At 45.4% G+C, this 19,968-nt stretch overlaps 1 protein-coding gene across 1 annotated transcript in view; it reads left to right on the plus strand.

The window, feature by feature from the left end:
* The first annotated feature begins 4,328 nt into the window (after positions 1–4,328).
* mgat4c (mgat4 family member C) overlaps positions 4,329–19,968 on the plus strand; it is a 97,595-nt gene continuing 81,955 nt past the window's right edge. Inside the window, exons 1-2 of the mRNA XM_035643434.2 lie at positions 4,329–4,719; positions 19,612–19,699. The gene's annotated coding sequence lies outside the window, so the exon portion shown is untranslated. The remainder of the gene's footprint in view (positions 4,720–19,611; positions 19,700–19,968) is intronic.

The raw sequence follows: 19,968 nt of genomic DNA on the forward strand, positions 1-19,968 counted from the left end.
TTAATGCTCCTCACCTATGGTGGTGATCAAGTATCAATAGCTTGTGCCATATCAGTACAATACAATACTATAATATAGTTCTTCATGACAAACTTCACAAGCTCCTTCACAAGTTCTCCTTCTGAATGAGGTTTCAGCTCACTCACCACAAAATGCTGCTTATTGGCACCTAAATGCCACAGAAGAGCTTACATTTGAAACCTTGAAACTCCTCCAGTTTAGCTGCTTTAACTCCTGCTGTACTGAAGCCAAGATTGGCCTTTTTTCATCACTGTAACCATGTCCCCAAGACGTGTCTTTGACTTAAAAAAAAAAGTTATAGTTTGTCCCATGTCTCTTGGAAAGTACGCCATTCCGCATCTACTGTTTTGGTCGGTTGACACAATGCGTATCAGCGCTGACATGTAACAGTTAGGGGTTCCTCACCCCTGCCCAAGGAAAATAGCCCCATCAAAGTGGCTCCAAACTGTACAGTTCCCTGATCGAATGTACCACATCCTCCTCCAGATGTCTACTGGGAATGAGCAGGATTATGAATATATGAATGAACTATCACCCAAAAACTAAATATTCAGGCCTGCACTGCCATCAAAATAAACCTTCTCCATACCACTGGCAGCCCTGATATGATTTCTGAACTAAATCCTCAGAATACATATGCTCATATTACTAATGTTATTATTTTTGTGTGTGGCCACACCACACTCTCCTTCCATAATAATAACCAAAAGTATTCAGCTTAATTATGTATGCTGGGGTATTTGTGATTATGAATATGCATATCAACAGCATAGCCCAAATATGACCTCAACTGAAGCATGAGCTGGTACTCGCTTTCGCTGTGACTGTGCTCATTGGGGTGAAGTTATTTTCACTATAATATTCCAATCAGCTTGAATTATTTGGCCCACCCTGGATACTCGTGATTAGGGAACATAGACTGATAATTTTCACATTGCATCTTTCTGCACTGAGCAATGTTTTGATTATCAGTAATGGAGGCTAAAATTCCATGGTTATGAACAGGGCCGGAGTGGGTAATCGGGAGATTCGGGCGGATTCCCGGTGGGCCGCTTCACTTTCACTTCACATTTGGGCCGGTTGAAAAAAAACAACTGACAATTGTCCCGTTAGTTCACTTCTCTCAAAGTTCACAGCACAGCCTCTGCCTGACAGTGCAGCAGATGGGTTGAACCATCTGAGGGAGTTTCCCTCTCCTCCCACATAGAATTGGATGGGTCCATATAGCTTCTCAGGTACCGACAGCTCCACCGTCTCGATGAGTGTCAGCGAGGACGGACTGTGGAAAGAGGCCGGGAGGGGCTGAAGTGGCCAGGTTCAAGAGAAAAAGGGGCCATTGGAGGAGGGCGCTGCCTAATGTGCCAAACTCACAGAAATGTTTTCAAGAGGACAGACCCAAGTGGCAGCTGGTAAAGAGAGATATAGGCCTAATGATTAGCAGTGTAATTATAACATTTATTAACATTTTAGGCTTAAATATTAGCCTATTTGTAGTGAATCACAGAATTTGCTAATATTATTCAAATATTGCAAAATAAAAAACAACAACCTAAAGCTTGATCTGTGTACACAGTAAAATGACCTCTTCATGATTGTTCTTGGCCAGTCCCCTGCTGAAAATGAGGAGCCAGAGGCCATGACTGCAGAAGGGACAGGTAGAGAGGATAACAGAGCAAACAATATCCATTAAAGTTATGTCATGTAAGATTAGATAACACACACATAGAGCAGGAGAGGTGATAGATTCTATATGATATTCAGAATGGTGTCAACATTAGGCTATAAATTTAGAGTTACGCAAGACAGAATTCATTGTGCCGCATAAATGCATTACAGTAAAATGATTGAATACATAAAAGGTTCAAGTTGTTTAATCAAGAGTTCCTATCTGCGGTCATGACATAACAGTGTCTATGCCCCTTCTGCGTTTTTAATGCCATGCATACAGGGGAGTCAGATGCTAAAAGAGAGGAGATGAAGAGACAGTATCCAGTGAGACAACAGCAGCCCAGCAAAAGATCCCAGAGGTACAGACAGATGCTAGTGTAGACGAGGAGACCGATCATTTTAATTATTTTGCTCATCCTCAACCACAGGATTTAGACACGTTTTTCCATTACCATCCGCAGCAACCCACAAAGCATGGCACCAACTGCAAGTGGCTGACATACAGTGAAAAACACAATCACTGTATTGTTTTGTGTGTTTGGCATTTTCACCTGCAGCAAGTGATAGTCCTTTCATAAAGGGAGGTATGAAAAGATGGAAACATGTTCATGAGCGGATAGAGGAGCATGAGAAAAGTAAGATCCACAGAGATAATGGTGATGCTTACTTTCTGTCGGCTCAAAGGGCAGATGTGAAAAGCACTCTGGCTGGCAAACATGTCTCTACATCATGAGCAGGTGAAAAAGAAGCGTCAGGTGATGGAACGCATCATAGATGTGATAAAGGTCATAGGCAAAGGTGGACTTAGTTACAGAGAGGGTCAAGCAGAGGCTGCTTATACTCTAGTAAAATACTGTAGTCAATCATGGCAACTTTCTAGAGTTGGTCATACTTCTGAGCCGGTATGATCTGTGCCTTCAACAGCACATTAGCAGTTGCAATGAGCAAAGCAAGAAGCTTCATGACACTGGTGCATAAGGTAGAGGTTCTCTTGTGACTGTACTTTCAAAGGACATTGTTGGTAAAGTTGTTCTCAGCCAGGTGATAAAGGACACGACTGCAGATGAGGTTAGAGAGGCAGGAATGTTTTCAGTTCACATAGATACAACCCAAGATGTCACATCAGAGGACCAGTGTGCTATCATTGTCAGATATGTCACAAATGCCATTCATGAGCGGTTGGTCGCTGTGGTGGACTGTGAAAAATCCACAGGCAAGTATTTCACAGAGCTGCTGAAACACACATTAGACAAACTCAGCATTGATATTGGCGCACGTGGGCAACTCCACTGATGGTGCAGCAAATATGCAGGGACAGTACAAAGGGTTCTCTGCATTTCTCTCTGCCTTGAGACAATGTATGTTGTTATTTGGGGCTATACACATACAATTGAATTGAATTGAATTGAATACATTTGTTAGAACATATTATAAATAAAAACTATACGTGGTAGTAAGAGCTGAACTGTTGCTTCGTATATTCAATTTCAATAGAATTCAGTAGAAAAAGTGGGCCGGTCTTGCCGGAAACTCCCAGGCTGAAAGGTGGCCCCACTCCGGCCCTGGTTATGAATACCAGAGTGTTGTGAGAGTCTTTGGACGATGCCGAATCCATCTCACAACTCTCGTCCAAATTGAATTCATGTAGTAACAATATCAAAGTGTGAGCAGCAAAATGTAGCTACAAGGAATATTATTCATTATACATAGTAACCCTGTTAATGGTGAAAATAATTTGCATTATATACAGGATGATTAATAAAAAAATGCATTAATATGTAAGCAGCATTTTAATGCTGTGCATTGACTGGTCAACGAGTCTATTCTACTAACTTTATGTAATGTTTATTACAATGCATCAAGTTTTATAAGGTAGATATCATCTGTGTAAAACCTTTGTTGGCACAGTAAAGTAAATAAATAAATCTATAATATTTGAGATTTACAGGTTGACACATTTCCCGCCACAGGTTTGGCATCACTTTGATTGCTTTTCATTTCATTTTCAGTTTATCACTAACAGGTTGTCACAGTGACATCTAAAAAGAGTCAATTTAAAAACAGGGTTTCCTAATCAGTGGTCCAGGGTCCAGGGAGGCGTTGAAGAGGTTCCTGGTAAGAGGTTTAAATGTCATTCTCCCTGTTATCTCTCACCCAATGGTGCAGAAAGGAAACAATGGCCTGTGAAAAGCTCCCCCCATAGACTTGGCAGAATGGATTGATTTTTTCTGACCTAAAAGTCTGGGTATAGCTTTCCTCAAACTTTGTCAAAAATCTGTGAGGGACTTCAGTAAACCAATCCTAAAACATCGTGACTAATTGCATTTTTAATTTTTTTTTTTACCTCCTATTTAATCTCCTCGCTGATGGGGGCCGTGAACAAATGCGCTCCCCTCTTGGATAAGATATCCCCCCAAACAATATTGTTTGCGCCCTTGGGTTTGAAAGGGGTTAGAGCATCTGAGCCGGTCCCATCCTCGGTCGTATCTTATAGGAATGCACTCCGTCTTGCGATGACGGGTGAAACCGGGGATCTGACCGTCCGTGCCACGCACGCACGCACGCGCGGACGCACGGACGCACGCACGCACCGCTGGAGCGCACAAATCAGATCGCGCCGCCCTCTCGCCGCCGCGGAGGAGCGGGAGGAGAGCGCAGAGCCGAGCGCAGCGTCGACAGTCGCGGTACCTCGGGGGGACGCGGCAGCCACATTTCGACCGCCGACGCTTGCCCCGCTCGGAATCCGCAGGAGTTTTTCGCCCTCCCTGAGATTCGAGGGCGCAGACCGGGAGAGCGCGGGGAGGCGCCTCGCAGGCGCGCCGCAGACATTTTCCAGCGGTGCCCGTGTCCCGCGCGTCCGCGCCGCCGCTCCAGATCGCGAAGCCGGGTGTCCGAGTCGGTCCCGCCGCAGCCGCGAGACAAGGGAGGGGGACCCGAATCAAGAGAGAGAGAGAAAGAGAGAGAAGACCCCCCCACACACACACACACACTGCGTGTGGACCCCCTGCACTCGTACCCGCCGATGTGGAGGTGAGTGCCAGCGTGTGTGCGCGTGTGTGGCTGTTGGAGACGATGCGCTTCGCTGTTGACGGCGAGTGGATGTGACGGATGCTGAAGGACGCGCAGGTGTAGGGCCACGTGGCCGCGGGTGAGAACCTGTTCTGGGTACGTTTTGGGGCGTTTTTTGTTGTTGTTGTTCCATGACATCACTATCCATTATCGCGACCTGCACCGAGATGCTGCCCGACTCCTGTAACTTTCTGCAGCACATCGCAGCATCCCCTCGCTGCGCGCGCGGGTCGCGGCAAGTCCGACAACATCAGAAACGCAATGAGTCACGACCAGGGAGCATTAGCACCCGAATATCTCTTCCAGCCCCAGCGACTGTAAGGCAGGGTCTTGCACATCGTATAGTTCCACCACCGACGAGACAAAGTGAAAAACACCCATGTCTTCTGGATCACAGCCCAAAGAAATGTATTCAAGATGTGAGGGGCGATATGCAGCGTGGCGTATATGTTATACTGTGCTGGAACTAATTGTCAATGAATGAATCGATATTTGGAATTGATTTGAAAGAAGTTTCACACATTCGGCGCACAAACACACTACCAGCACTTGCTGATTTTCTTTGTTTCATACTTGTTTTTTTTCTGCACTGTCGGCTGGACAAAACCAATATGAAAAATATGTCACCTTGGGATGTTGGATAGTTTTTTCCCGAGGCGTCCTCCACTTTTTTTTGGACATTTCAACGACTTAACGTTCAAGCGAACGAGACACGTCGGATAGGTTGACAAATGATGTCGTAGCTGCCAGTCCGTCGGCCAACTTGCTTCGAAGGATTGTCTCCTCTGTCTCTGGCTGACTCCGGTGCAGCCACGAAAACAGAGACAGACTCTCCCAAATCAGAGGCACTCGGCAGTGTTTTAGTTCTTTTTTTTGCTTAGAGCAAAAAAACCATGGCAATGAAGAGATGACTTGAGTTTTTACCTCCCCGAGTGCTATAAACACCCTAACAGCAACGCGTTGTCCTCAAAGTCTCCGTGAGAGCCGGCACCATCGGCCCCGGCCGCCCGTGTCCTGCGGTGCCGGCGACAGCTCCGTGGCTCATGTGAAAGGCCTGTAGCGAAAAAAGAAAGAGAAAAGAAGGAGCAGCTCATTACAAGTGCAGCGGCTCGGGCTTCCTCTGGCGGGCGGGCTGCCGGCTCATTAGGGGTCACCGAGGGGCGAGCCTCCCACCACGAGGCCTCGGCTTGTTACCAGAGCACTCTGTGCACATTCCGCCGTTAACTGGAAATGAATTCTCGCGAAAGACGCACACGGGTCAGTGAAACAATCTCTGCACCGTGGAGAACTAGTTGTTTTTTTTTCAAATTTAAAAATGTATTTTTCTTTTTTCAAATGCAGGGCGAGGCCTTGAATAGGATCGTGACGACAGAGACTAGGAGGACGGCAGGACATCTCACCGGTGTCGAAATAAAGGCATGTAACATTCTGCTCCTGGCTGCCTCCGATCCTCACCGTTCGCCCTAAATTGATTTGGAATGTGGACATTCCCTGACTAAACAATCCGTCACATTGCCATCCATCGCAACAGTAGGCGCCAGCATTCTGCTATTCCATGGGTCTGTGTTCCAGTCCATTCAGTGGTCTCCGGAAAGAAGGAAAAAAAAAATATATATATATATAGACACCACAGTGGTCAGCTGTTTGTTTCAGTGAATCACTTCATAGATAGATACAAAAAAAAAATGGATTCATTTGTAACACAACATTAAGGGATTCAGTTTTGACGTGAATGAGAAGACCACTCCCGACAAAAGAGTGGCTTGTGTGGATGACGTTTTTTGTCATTCTTTGCATAAGTAGATATATTGCAGTTAATATGCTGAAGTATGTTTTTGTACAGAAAACAGAAGACAGTAGTCAATACAGACACACACATATATATATGCACATAGAGTATACATATATATATATATATATATATACACACACACACACACACACACTATAAATATATATAGTGTATGTATATACACATGTATTCATATCATATATGACATTTGTAAATTGTTGTGACATTAATGCCTTGGTCTGTATTGGGGTAAAAAAGATGTTTGTATATTAAACCCAGAAAAGAACTACATTGAAAACGTGAAATCTATGATAGATATTAGAGATTTAATGTGCATCCACATACCTTCACATATGGAAATCATGTTTCAGAAAAGAAAGCCATAGTCCTGCATAGCACAGACCAGGTGCATAAAGACAGTGGAGCGGAGGAAAGGGCCACACCACAGTTCTGACATACGGAGTAACACTGTGGTGTGGAGCGGAGGATATACTGGATGTTGTATGAAGCAGAAGTCAGGCTGGGACCTCTATAATAATTGAAGTAAAGTCATTTTATCCTGTAAAAGAAGAGGCTCTAATCCTTCATACGCTTTGAATGGAATTACACGCAGGCTTATTTCTGTTGGCTCGTCGCAGTTAACACAAACAGTTAAAGCCGACACGATGAGAACGTCTGTCTCAGGAAGACGTTCAGGCCAGTAATTTGTATAAAAAATTTCAATAATCCCTTAACTTCATTAGTCCGGGTTTCTATCTTCACGTAGACTCAGTTTCAACCTGTTGAATGAGCGGCCTATGCCAACTGTTTCACAAGTAAAAATGTGGAAATGTCTCCCAGGTATAATATTATTTTAGCTATTGATGGTAAAAGAGGATAGACTTTATGACTCACGTTGAATGAATTAACATAACTAGACCAGTTGTTCTTTTAGAGAAGATATTGCGTCCAGTTTCTTAACACCGTTTCAATTGAGGGTTCAACAGACTTCTCCACATTGTCTGCGGCCATCTTGGATGTTGCCGCTTCAATTGCACATCTGTCAGTCATTGTGTTTAAACCCCCCCACCCCCATTTTAGATATAAGGTTTGGGTTTGGCCCGACCTGTCTCGGGACAGATGGATGGGAGGACGGGACAGACCCACGTGTGGGTGCTAAGAAACATGAGCTCGCTGATTGGTATGGTTTGCAGACAGTGCTAGACATTACCTGCAGTATAAGAATCTCTGAACCTTTTGCTCTTGAGAGACACTGACAATTGCAACATCATTTTTCCTTTAGTCTGTGCAGCCACTCTTTTTTCCAGTGAAAGGTTAGACAAATGCCACAAATGACTGTCGTCCTGCCTGCACACTTGCCACCCGGTGTCTTTCCATGTTGATTGCACGAGGTGATGCGGGTCAGGAAAGGCCTCGGCAGCTGGAATCTGTCGGGCAAGCCGCTGATCGTTGCTTTGACACCGGGGACGTGAGGCGTAAGCGCTGGAGAACGAAGGGCTGCTTCGGTGATAGTGCGTCTCGGGTCTTTATGCTCAGCCGGCGTGAAGACAAATCTTAATGCCAGCGCCGAATCACTGAGCTACTGACTGACTTCCTGGATGGTCGAAAGAATGAACCGTACTTACAGCGTGCTTAGCACCGGTGCCAGGATTAGCAGAGGACAGGAGCTGAAACACTCCAGGCATGAATCCAGACTGTATATTCATACAGTCAGAGATGCATTGATGTTGCCGTCAAGTGCTTAGCTGGTTCAGTGAGCAGCGTGATACAAAGCTTGAATACCATGTTTATTAAAAGAGGAGAGGGGGGGTTGTCGCATGGCTCTGGGAATATCACTCAGCATCATATGCTCAACGTAAGGTTTTCTCCTACTTCAGGAAGACATAATCAGTTCTCGTAAGGCACCCAGCGTCTTATAACTGAGCGTAGATCCATTTCCTTCCAATTTTACCTCCATTTTCACTTAACTACACCAATTACACTTTGAAGTGCGTCACTATAGAAAGCATGTGATTGTGTTCAACCTCTAAAAGCTGCCACGACTCTGTGAACCCCCGCAGATGTATTCATTCTGCGCCAATGGGCAGTAAGAATCTCACTGGGGATGGAAAAGTTCCTCGAATAAGGACAATAAGTTCATCATCTCGGCCCACTAATGTGTCGGTGTCTTGGCACTCAGTTTTCTGTTCTTCCTTGAATTACCTCACAGAACTCAACCCCCTTCAGCTTTTCATGAACCTCACGAGGCAGCGCCGGTGAGAAACTGAAGAAAGACCGTGACATGTAAATGCAGTTCTATGAATAGTGTGTTAGGACAATTTCATGTTTATTTACTGTATTTTCTGTATTTTAACAATTGACTGCATATCAAGATGGACGACATGACAGCTCTCCAAAGGTGAGGGCAAAACAACGTGTTGTCCCCTGGTGGCTGGCTGCAGTGTAGGCCATGAACCTGTCCCCTCCATGTTAGCAGATGGGACGTGGGCTAAAAGTCAAAGTACACTTAAATAAAATATGTTTGTATTTTTTTTTTTAAAGAGGCGGTTCCTGTCATTTTAGATATTATCACACTGATGTGCACAGTAAGTTCAAGACACGAACTTGGACTCAAAATGAAATCACTAGCACAAGATGGCAGTGGCCGTATCTGCGATATTTTGGCTTCATTTTTGTACAGTGGATGTATACAGCCATTGATTTTTAATATTAGAGCCATTTCATGTAATATAATTTCTTTCTTCAATGTGTAAGTAAAGCAGACACATTTAATCATAGCTGCCGGTGGCATTTCCATCCTCTGCAAACCTCTTATGATTCATCTATTCTGCAACGACTCCTAACCCTAACCCTGTTAACTCCCGAGTGTTTTAGATTTGACTTCTCTATTAGGGTTTTGAAACAACGTTCACAACGTTCTGTTTGTTATTTGGACCAAAAGCTCAAAGAACCACCTATATGTGGACCCCATGAGTTGTGGAGGTTTAGTTTCCAGCTGTCAGAGAGCAGACTGGACAAAAGCCAAGTACAATTACTCACTACACTCCCAGTGAATTTGAGATGTTTGGCCGTCTTTTTGTTCAGATGCCATTTTACTATGAGCTTTTGGCGTAGCTGCTTCTATCTCCTAGATGCCTGTCAGTTGGTAAACCTGTCTTTGGAGTATCTTTCGTGTGCCAGAAAAATGTTACTTTATCGAAAATTTAAAGGCCATGCAGCCCGTCCCAGCTGACATTGGCTAAGATGTGGGGTACACTCAGGACAAGTCGCCAGTCTATCACAACGCTGACACCTAAACTGCTGCCAGACATGCGCTGAAGTCCAGACATTATCCTGAAAATACCTGGAGGAGGCTGTATGCGAGAACGCAAATGTCCATAAATCTTGCCCGGCACATTTTCCGAACTTTTTCAGCCCAGGCTCCACCCATCACGTGGGTGTTCCCGGAATTTCCTCCGTCCGCTGATTAATTTTTTTTTAAATGAAAACACTCATTTACCTCAAATTCAAAGCACTTTAGTAAATTAAATTATAATGTTAAAATAAATAAAATAAAATACACTTTAAAAAAAAAGAGACCATTGCTATCCACTTGCCGTTAAAATATTATACAGGGGGAAAGGGGGTCATTTGGCGACAGCAACTCGATCAACGGGATTCCATTTGAACGATTTTTTTTCTCCCACAGTAAACTGAAAACTTGTGTTACCGCACTGGGCTAAAAGGGTTCACATGAGAACACTCGGCGACAAACTAGTGTTCATTACCAGGGGAAAAGTTGCCTATGTAGCAGCATTAAGTCTGCCTGTGTTGTGAAGTGGAATGATCTTACACACCCACTGAAGTGTGCTTTGCCTGCCTCATCTCCTGTCTCTGTGGCCATTTTTCCCGTCGGCGTCTCCGAAACCTCTGATGCTCATTTAGCATAATGTGACTCTCTGCCCATCAGTGGCCCCGCCACGTGCTGCACGCACACCGTTTAGTGCCGAGTGTCCCATCCAAACACCTAGCAGGCTTCTGTTTATCTCACCCCAAACGGTCGAGACGGCCACAACTGAGGTCCCGGTTCCGCCAGAGATTTCTTCCTGTCAAAAGGGAGGTTTTTTTTTTCTCTCCACAGTCGCCAAGTGCTTGGGATTTGTTGGGTTTTCCCTCTGATATTGTAATATTGACCTCACTATGTAAAGTGCCTTGAGACATTGTATGTTGTGATTTGGCGCTTTACAAATAAAATTGAATTGCATTGAATTGAATCTTTTCGTGAGAATTAAATGAATCAATCAATAACACAACACTGCCCTGTAGTAAACATGCATGTGCCAATGTTAACATAGCAGTCAATTGGGGGGAAAAAAAATTGTGAACAGCAACTTTTTAAGCAAGTATTTTATCAAACCATGTATTGGTTCCAGATTTTCCAACGTGGGAATTTGCTTATTCCCTCTGTTTCGTATCCATAGGTGTATATCAGTGCGCACTGAACATGCTTGAATGTTGGACTGGAGGTGAGACAAAAGAGACCATATCCCGACATGATCACACGTGGGCATTTACGCAGTATTTTCGGGCATTCGCAGACTGTCAAATTAACTTGCTCAGTCAGAATAGCTGTTATACCACTTTTCGCCAAACCCTGTGAAATTCTACATCGAAAGGAAGGGCTGAGCCGCTCCATACAACACAATGCAGTGTCTTCTTGTTGTCTGTAATTAGGACTGTAGCTGGCAATGGCAGCTAATGGATTGCTAGACGGCAGCGCCGAAGTGCCAAAGAAATCAAAGGAAGACCATGAAATTTCTTATGAAATATGCATCGGTGACAGCGAAACGGAGACTGAAGGCGAGCCGGGCTTGTTTGGAGAACGGGGCGGAGGGCTGATTGAAAACGGTTGCATAACCAGGCCATATTGATATTCCTCTTCCTCTTTTTTCCTCTCTCGGAACATATCGCACCAGCTGCCGACGGAGGCACGGTGCAGCTTTGATCAGCGAGAGGAGCTGTGCCGAGGTTGACGTGACAGACGAGGACCTGCAGGCGACGGAGGCTGCCTGCCTGCTGGATTTATTCATTCATTTGGTTCACAAAGGAGTTTTATTTCCCCGAGCGGCTGTCCGCGAACTAAAAGGAAAGTCGACATTCCGCCGTAATGTCTGTGCTTTGTCTTGAATTTAGCCTCGCCCGATCCGACTTGTCCACAGAAGGGTTTCTATTGGGCTCTTTCTCCCAATGATCGGATGGCAGGGGGTAACTGTAGGAGAAAACCCCAAGATTGACAAAAAGGAGCACACCTCGCAAAACAAGTCAGCATTTTCACGAGGCACCGCGGGACAGAAATTCACATGGCACAGTTGATGCACCTGCGACTGAAGCTGCCCATCGCTCATCTCTGATTTATCGCCGGGGCTTTTGGCCGACACAGGTGCTCAGACAGTGCGTAGAGGTGTAGAGGGATTAATGCTGCGGGAGCTGAGTCGCTTGGCTCGTCTGGAGCTGAGGCTCAAAACTCCTCTGAGAGTAGTTCAAGTTAGGAACAGTTCTTGGAGGTTTGCCTGTACCTGTGACACCAGGACCCTTTGAAAAAGTTTACTCAAAGTATGAATAGCAGCTGTTGTGTTCGGGTCGGCGGTTTCGGCTTGTTTTGGACCAAGGGGGCGTGAGGCGGCACAGGAGGGAAGCCGGCTGAGGGCGGCTGGTCGGTGGCATGAGTCGGAGCCGGCAGAATCCAATCCTGGATCTCTGTGGGCAGGAGATAACGTGGGGGTTAGTTCGGCGGTGTTGACCTGGCGACGCGTGTCTAGGCCTGTCACATGCGACGCATGTCTAGGCCTGTCACGGTAACTACTTTTTGATGCGCGATATGTTGTCCCAGAAATGATTGCGGTGAACGACACTATCGTCCTTTTTAAGACCATTTTTTCTAATACTGAATCATGTGAGCTTGGTTGTTCTGAGTGTGCAAGTCCTACACGATCTGCGATCTCTACAAATTTAGGAAAATAGTACGAAATCCATATTTTCTGACATTTTATAGACGAAACCAGTGATTTATTGATCGTATACGACGAGAACGGATGAGAGGACAGAAGCAGCGGGACTTTGCTGGACTGTTTGTTGACCTTCGGTCTAATGTCAGCACACACGCACGTCGACACGATGGCTGTAATTGAGGTCAAATAAAAAGGTTCATATTCATGTATCGTGCGATAATGTAGTTATCGTGTCACAGACATAGGAAAGGGAAGGAGGTGCTGGGATCCCGCAGCGTCAAAGCTTAGCCCTGTTAGTTGCTCTTAACATTAAACAAGGCCTACGCATATATCAATTATTATTCACACAGAGAAAAAGTCAAATATAGAGCCAGTGACATTTCCCTGGCCGAAAAAAAAAGAAAAAGGGTTGAAAATGCTTGAAGAACAATACATTTCAGTGGATCAGTTGAGGTTGATCTAGTGCCTTTAAATTCAACCTTTCACTCACGATGGACGTCCTGTTTCTTCATTCAAAAGTTACTAGGCTCACTTAAAATTAAACCGTTCTACGTGCATGTAACTTAGCAATGTTTGGATGATTAAGTCACACGCTGCGCAAAAGAGTGACTCGGATCCGGCTCCGGCTCGAGCGTCCGCGTGTCCAGATGTTGTGCCGCCCTCCGCGACAGGCCCCCAACACGAGTACATCAACTCATTGCTCTCCGTCTGTCTGAGTCAGCCCAGAGAACTGGACTCGCCGTCACCTCTTGGTGGGCTTTTCAGTGTCGGTGTCAAAAAATAAAGAAAGAATAAAGAGTTACCTCAGCTGCTGGTTCTGCCTCTGGTTGTAAAACTTAACCACACCAGATTACGGTCGGTACTTGGAGTTGACTGAATATATGGGAAGCGACTGTAAAAACCCCCAAGTCGTGACAGAGTTACCTGGCAGCAGGCATTAGAGAAGTCTTCTCTAATGCCTGCTGCCTCCAAATATCTGTGGGAAGTAATTATGAGGAATGTGAAGACGGCCTTCACCGCTCCAGTGGTTTTTACTGTCTGTAGCAAAAACCAAACAAAAAAAAAAGGGAATATCCAAGGGTTTGGACTTGTTAGAAAGATCCAGACACGGAAATGTAAAGCCACCCTGTGCTCCTTCTCAAGCCAAAAGAGAAGCATTACTATTATTAAAGTATTTTCACGGCGATAAATCACCTCCGTACAGGCGCTTTTGGCCGTAACTCCGCTCTTTTTCAAGTTGCTTACTTGTCTCTTTTTCCGCCCCGTCGCACGCCACGTAGCCTCGGACCTGTTGATACCGTCTCATTTCCTCAGTCTCCGGGAGAGATCGATACGTGTCGGAGATGACTTAATATTGTGTTGTCTTGGCAAACCTCTATCCCCAGATGCACACGCACACACACACACACACACACACACGTCAGCAGGGTGTCTCCAAGTGAATCTAATTCCGCTGCTTTCTTCAGGTGCACATCTGTCGTCACCCCTCAAATTGAGCTCATGAATTATTGAAGTCTGTCTGTTCGCGACCCTAAAATGTAATTAGTACGGCACAACCCTTCGGGAGCTGCAGTTGAGGAAATGTGGGGTGGTGTGTGTGTGTTGGGGGGGGGGGGGGGGGGGGGGGGGAGTACATTGATCCTTTAAGACTGGGAAACTGGACAGTGGAGGAGAGCTGGGTGGGCAAAGAACCAATGAGCAACCAGGGTTTTTTGCCGAAACTGTTAGTGGCACCTTGGCAGGCGCAGTTCGCCGGGCTGCTCACTTTCTACTCAGTGACCATTTATCCCACTTTTCTGAGAGCAAATAGTCAGCTCCCGCATGAGTCATGGAGATCATTGAGACTGGTGGTGTTCAGCAGCACTCCCTCCCTCCCTCCCCCTCTCACGACACACTCACACACACACACGCGCGCACACACACACACAGAGTTACGTGACGCAGAGGTGCATTCAAATGCTTTAGACAGGTGAGTGTTTTTTTGGGGTTTTTAATCGTGCCAGCGCTGCTGCGAAATGGGGCTCCTTCTCTTTCCTTGGTTTGATTCCTACTCTCCGCATGCTGCACCCTATTCGTTTATTTCAACGCTGATGTCTTAGCGGGGGAATATGCGACTCCTCTCTGGCAGCCTCTATCTCCTGTGCTGTTTCTCCCCCCCCCCCCCCCCCACCTCATCTCTGTCCCGTATCACCCGCAATGTTGTTTTTTTTTTCCCTTTCCGTCATTCTTTTTTTTCCACTGACAGCGAGACATGCTACCATGTCTGATCCAGAAGAAATAGCTCATCCCGGCCCAGCGGGTACCCGCAGCAAGCAGGTACCCGCTGGGCCGGGTTTCGCAATGTTTACCTCTTTGATGATCCAACTTCCCACAGTCTCACCAGTTGCTGTTGCCGTTGTTCAAAAACATCAATTAATGTGTCTCATAATTCATTCTGACACGTCGCCCCTTAAAGAATGGCAGGAGGCACCAACTAAGAAAGATTCTGTTGTGTCATGTAAGCGTTTTCACTGTCTGTCTGAAGTTTTTTTTCTCACATCCTCGCGGCTCTGCCTTCCTCACTCGCAGTCCCGCTGGCGCATTTCGAACGGCGAGAACTTCATTTCACTTTTCAGGAAAGCGTTCCCCCGCCCCGCGCTCAGAGCAGAGGTTACCGAACAGGTAAGCCTCGGCCGTCCCGTCTGAGTGCCCTAGCGATCGCGACGCCTCGCCGGCCCGGCCCGCTTGGCTCTATTTCATACCATTGTCTGCTCGCGGTGATAGACTGCCCGCGGCTCGTGGCCCCGGTGATTTCTGCTTTGTGATGAGGGCTCGCCTGCAGCCGGGCGGACGGAGCAGCGCGAGGGGGGCCGGCTGCCAAGGATTGGAGGGTCGGCTGATCGGCTCTGAGGTGCGGGAGATTTATGACCCTCCAGAACAAAGCTGTGTCTGCGGAGGGACCATAAACCATAAATCAGGGAGAAGTGGGTCAGATTGGGTCAGCGCTCATCTGCTCACTGCAGATCCTTCTCTCTCTTTTGCTCAAGGTTTTTTTTTCTTCCTGTCTCGCCACACCTGACTGCTTCGCCACAAGTGACTCTTGCAGTCATTTCACCTGGACTAGTAAACCTGTTGTCTATAGCTAATTCATCCATCAGAGGGGTTTTTCCCTGGGATGTTGTAGTGTCTTTTTGTCCATATATGGAATGAGAGGGGAATATGTGTTTACATCTCCTTCTTTGGAATGCCAAGTTAGGGGCCTCCTGATGACCCCTCACCTCTCCTTGTGGCCCCTTTAAGTTCCACGTCTCACATAGCATACCTCGATTCGAACCAGATGTTCCTACTCAAGCCAACGATGGGCCTATAAATGTAACCCCCAAGAAGAGTCGGGAGGGTTGTCCTTTTGGCCGGACACTCTCCAAGTTCTGCAGTGCTTGTAATCGATGCCGGTCTTTTTGTAATAAACGGACTTCTCTTCAATACATCTTCACATCATCGCTACTTAGTATACAACAATGTGAAACTCGTTGATATTCAGCTGTCAATAAGACTGGCTTACAAATTCCTGTTTGTTTAAAATGACGTTGGCTTCTCTTATAGCACACGACAAAGAATCGCGGGACCCTTCGTACTACTCAACTTGCTATCCTGTAAACGCGAGGCTTCCAGTCGTTGTGCCCACTACTCGACTCATCTGCGACGGGGGGGTGGGGGGGTCACACACTACACGATCCTTCGCCTGGAGAAATCCTCAACGGGTGTCTCACAAAAACCCAGAAGAAGTGACGCAGGGAAATGGCGAAACAGGATTTTTTTTGTCGCTTGCACGATGGACGTCAGGAACAAAACAAGCCCCGCAAGTAGCCTGCATGACGATGTGTTCAGCAAAGACGGAAAAGGAAAGGGCAGAGAATATGGGTCTTGGGCTGCAGTTCCTCCCCCCGGGTTTCGCGGGTTACCGCTCAGCCCGTGTCGTCTTGCGCTGTCATTGGCTTGCAGTGCGTCGACGCCATTGGCGTTGTAGTCGTCGCACCCATTGCCAGCCACAACGCAGTTCACATTACAGGATTTGGTCCAGATATTTAGCCTGCTAGATATCCGGCAGATATAGTCACCTTGATCACGTCGTTGGTAGTTCACGCAAACCGATTTGTTGGCCCAGACTTAACGCCAATTTTCCTCCGATTTGGTTTTTTTTGCCCACGAGCTCCAGAATTTGTCGGCAGGCGTAAAATCGGGCGTGAGATCATCTTGTGTGAACTCGGCACAAATGAATCACCCCCTAATCCTTTTATTGTATCAAATCCACGTCAAGCCCCTTGGCCTTCAGTCTTCTGCTCAATCCTAATCATCCTAATTATATGATGTTTGTCTTTTCAAGAGGAGGAGGAGCGAGAACGGCGCGTTTTTTCATTCTGGCGGCGACATGTACACGAGGCATTACACTCTGTTCCATCTTATTGCAGTCTGTTTGATTCCGATCGCTGGTTCGACCAGTTTTTGTGATTTGCCATCCTAAGGGCAGTGGAAAGCCGATGTGAGAAATTGATTTCCTGCAGAAGGATTAGCAGTGGGTTGTAGCTATAGGGGTGCATTGCATTACGGTGATTCATCTGGCATCTGCACACTAAAGTAGGCTAAACTAATCCCTTATTAGCTCTCGTACGAGACTGATATTGAACAAAAACCTGCACAGGCACAGCCGACTGTACTCTCTACTGTCAAGGCAGTGGGCGAAGGGCAGGGGAAAAGCAATGAATAACTCGAAGCTGTGTTTTCCGAAGTTCAGACAGGTTGAGTGGGGAGATAAATAATCTCTGCCAGGAAGGATGGATCTTAATTTATTTGCGACTGTATTGTTGCACAAAGAGGCGGCGCGCGCCGCTGCTGGAAATCAAACAAATGCAAATGCTAGCCGAGGAATGGAAATGACTGTGAAACATCACAAGTCTCTCAGTGCGACCGCCATAACAGCAGGGATTTGTACTTGTGTTTACAACAACACTGATGATATTCCCTACCATTTGAGGGCGAACAGGAAGTAAGCCAGAGTGCGAGGCGCGCTGCATTGATGATTTTTTCCCCCCTTTATTATGCTAATACCTGATGGGTTTACAGTTTGTTAGCAACGTGTGAAATTGTCATATGCATGTATAAGGGTTTGTCAATCGAATTGAAAAAAAAATAAAATCCAGAAAAATAAGTTTTTATTCAAATGTTTTTTTTATGTAACGAGAAAATTGCTGCTGCCTGACAAGGTCGAAACTGACCTTTGTCGAGCTAAACGTTAATTATACACTGTGTGAAAATGGCTTGGACGGCAACTGAAATGTTTCCAGAGTGCTTTTGTCTGCTGTTTGTAGCCTGTCACACGTTCAGTTAGCATGTTGTTCCCGGTCATTATGATGAGATTTTGTTGCTGTGATGCCTTTTGCTTTCGATGTTGCTATAATGCATTACGCAAACTGCATCGAGTCTCCTGGGCCGGCTTATAGGCCGGCGTTTGGTTTATTGCTGCAGTACGGACTTATCGTTACATTATTTTGGACGTGGCTCAGGAAAACTGTTGTTCAGCCCATTGAAATGATTTCGCACAGCGGTTTAGCAGCATTATTTTATGGTAACGTGCAGCATAATGCCGCAGTGATTGTTGTGTGTAGTACGAATGAAGAGTAACTGCGGGAAAAACGTAGTGTTATAACGCACGCACTCGGAAATCTGTCATTTTTAATATGCACTCTTTGGAGAAGCACACTTGGCTCCCACTAGTCCAACATGTCTGGCTCCTTGCAGTGCTGCAACGAGAATTCAGATCTAATGTTAAACAAAAAAAAATAAAAATACAGTGAAGGAGTGTCTTTTTCTCGAAAGGACAACTGATGTCATTTTAATGTGGGAGATATTTCAGTCACACATAATGATCACCGGCACCAGCTTGGACAATATATAATTAAAGCCCCTCTTTAATTGATTCCTCTGGATTATAGAAGACTTCCTGAATCCTGCCGTGCGCTGCTCCGTACCTTTTGTTTGTCTCCGGAGAGTCTGCTGTGCTTTGAAGCGGCATGCTTCATTGTGCTTTGAATTTCGGCATCCGGCGTGCATCTGTTCTGTGGGTTTGACTCATAGACATCATCGAGCACGATAATTTCTCCCTAGACAGCCCCGAACGAGCCATAATGTCATATGCGGCGAATTGATGGGTTTTATGCTTAGTGGGAAATAAATCAGTGTGCCACGCGGCGTAAGACTTTAGAATTACAGCATAGAACGGGGCTGCCAGAAGCCACTTATCTCAGAGGATTTTTAGATATTTTTGGACACATTACAGCCATGCATTCCTAAAAAGGACATTACTGTACAGTCATGATGGGTATGCTGATGAATTGAAGTTACTTTAATCTCAATTTGTCCTCCGATGAAGGAATCAGATTGACAGGTCAGATAGTATGCACAGCACTGGGCTTTAATAACCCATATAGGAATAAGGAGATAAGAAAAAATGGCCATCAAAGCCTCTTTTCAAGTCCAGCGCTCAACGATAAAGCTCAGAAACGGTGCCTTATTTCTTCGTGAAGCATGACTTCAAATAGACATCCAGTCTTTAACCTTTCTGGTACCGTAGACTTTAAACTACTAGTTGATTAATGAAATTAAACAATCACATTTTAAATACAACGGTCCGTGATATCAACAAGTCTGTTTTTTCCAGTATTGCTACGGCAAATGGATGCAAATCATAAGTAGAATTGATCAAACAAATGCTTAGTGCAATAAACTGTGTTACGCTGGTTTCACTACATCAGACGATCCCGCCTCACAGTACATCTAAAAACTTATTTTGTTTATTTTGGATTGCAATTCACTTTGAATTTATTTTACATTGACACCGTAATTAATTAATAATCTGATCACAGTCTTATTTCGCTGAAAGTTATTGCAAAGGTTGGTATTTGGCCATTGTAACGCCCATATGTGGTTGTAGAGTTTCGACTCACAAAGTGAACGTCCATATCGGAGTTATTTGATTTCATATTTTAAAAATATTTTGGTCGTGTTGTCTGACTCGTTTTTCCTTTTTGTGTTTTCTAGCTGACACGCTGCAGTGAGCCTGGGCTTGTGATGTCAATGATCCTACAGATCTTAATGGAATCCAGCCAGATACACTATTAATGTCAAGGTGAGAAGAAAAATACTGCAACACACACACACACACACACACACACACACACACACACACACACACACACACCTATTTCCCAGTTCTGTCTGGTCTCACAAATACAGCTATGAATTTAAATATAAATATGAAGCTACTGTACCATAATTAGTTTAGCTTAGCATTAAAGAGTGGAGACAGTAAGTACATGAGTAAGTAATCTTTATTTATTTATCTTAATCTCTTATTTATTAAGAAATAAAGTACAAGCATCAACACAACAAGACAAT

Source organism: Scophthalmus maximus, chromosome 7, assembly GCF_022379125.1.
Source record: "Scophthalmus maximus strain ysfricsl-2021 chromosome 7, ASM2237912v1, whole genome shotgun sequence".
In the NCBI taxonomy this organism is placed as follows: domain Eukaryota; kingdom Metazoa; phylum Chordata; class Actinopteri; order Pleuronectiformes; family Scophthalmidae; genus Scophthalmus; species Scophthalmus maximus.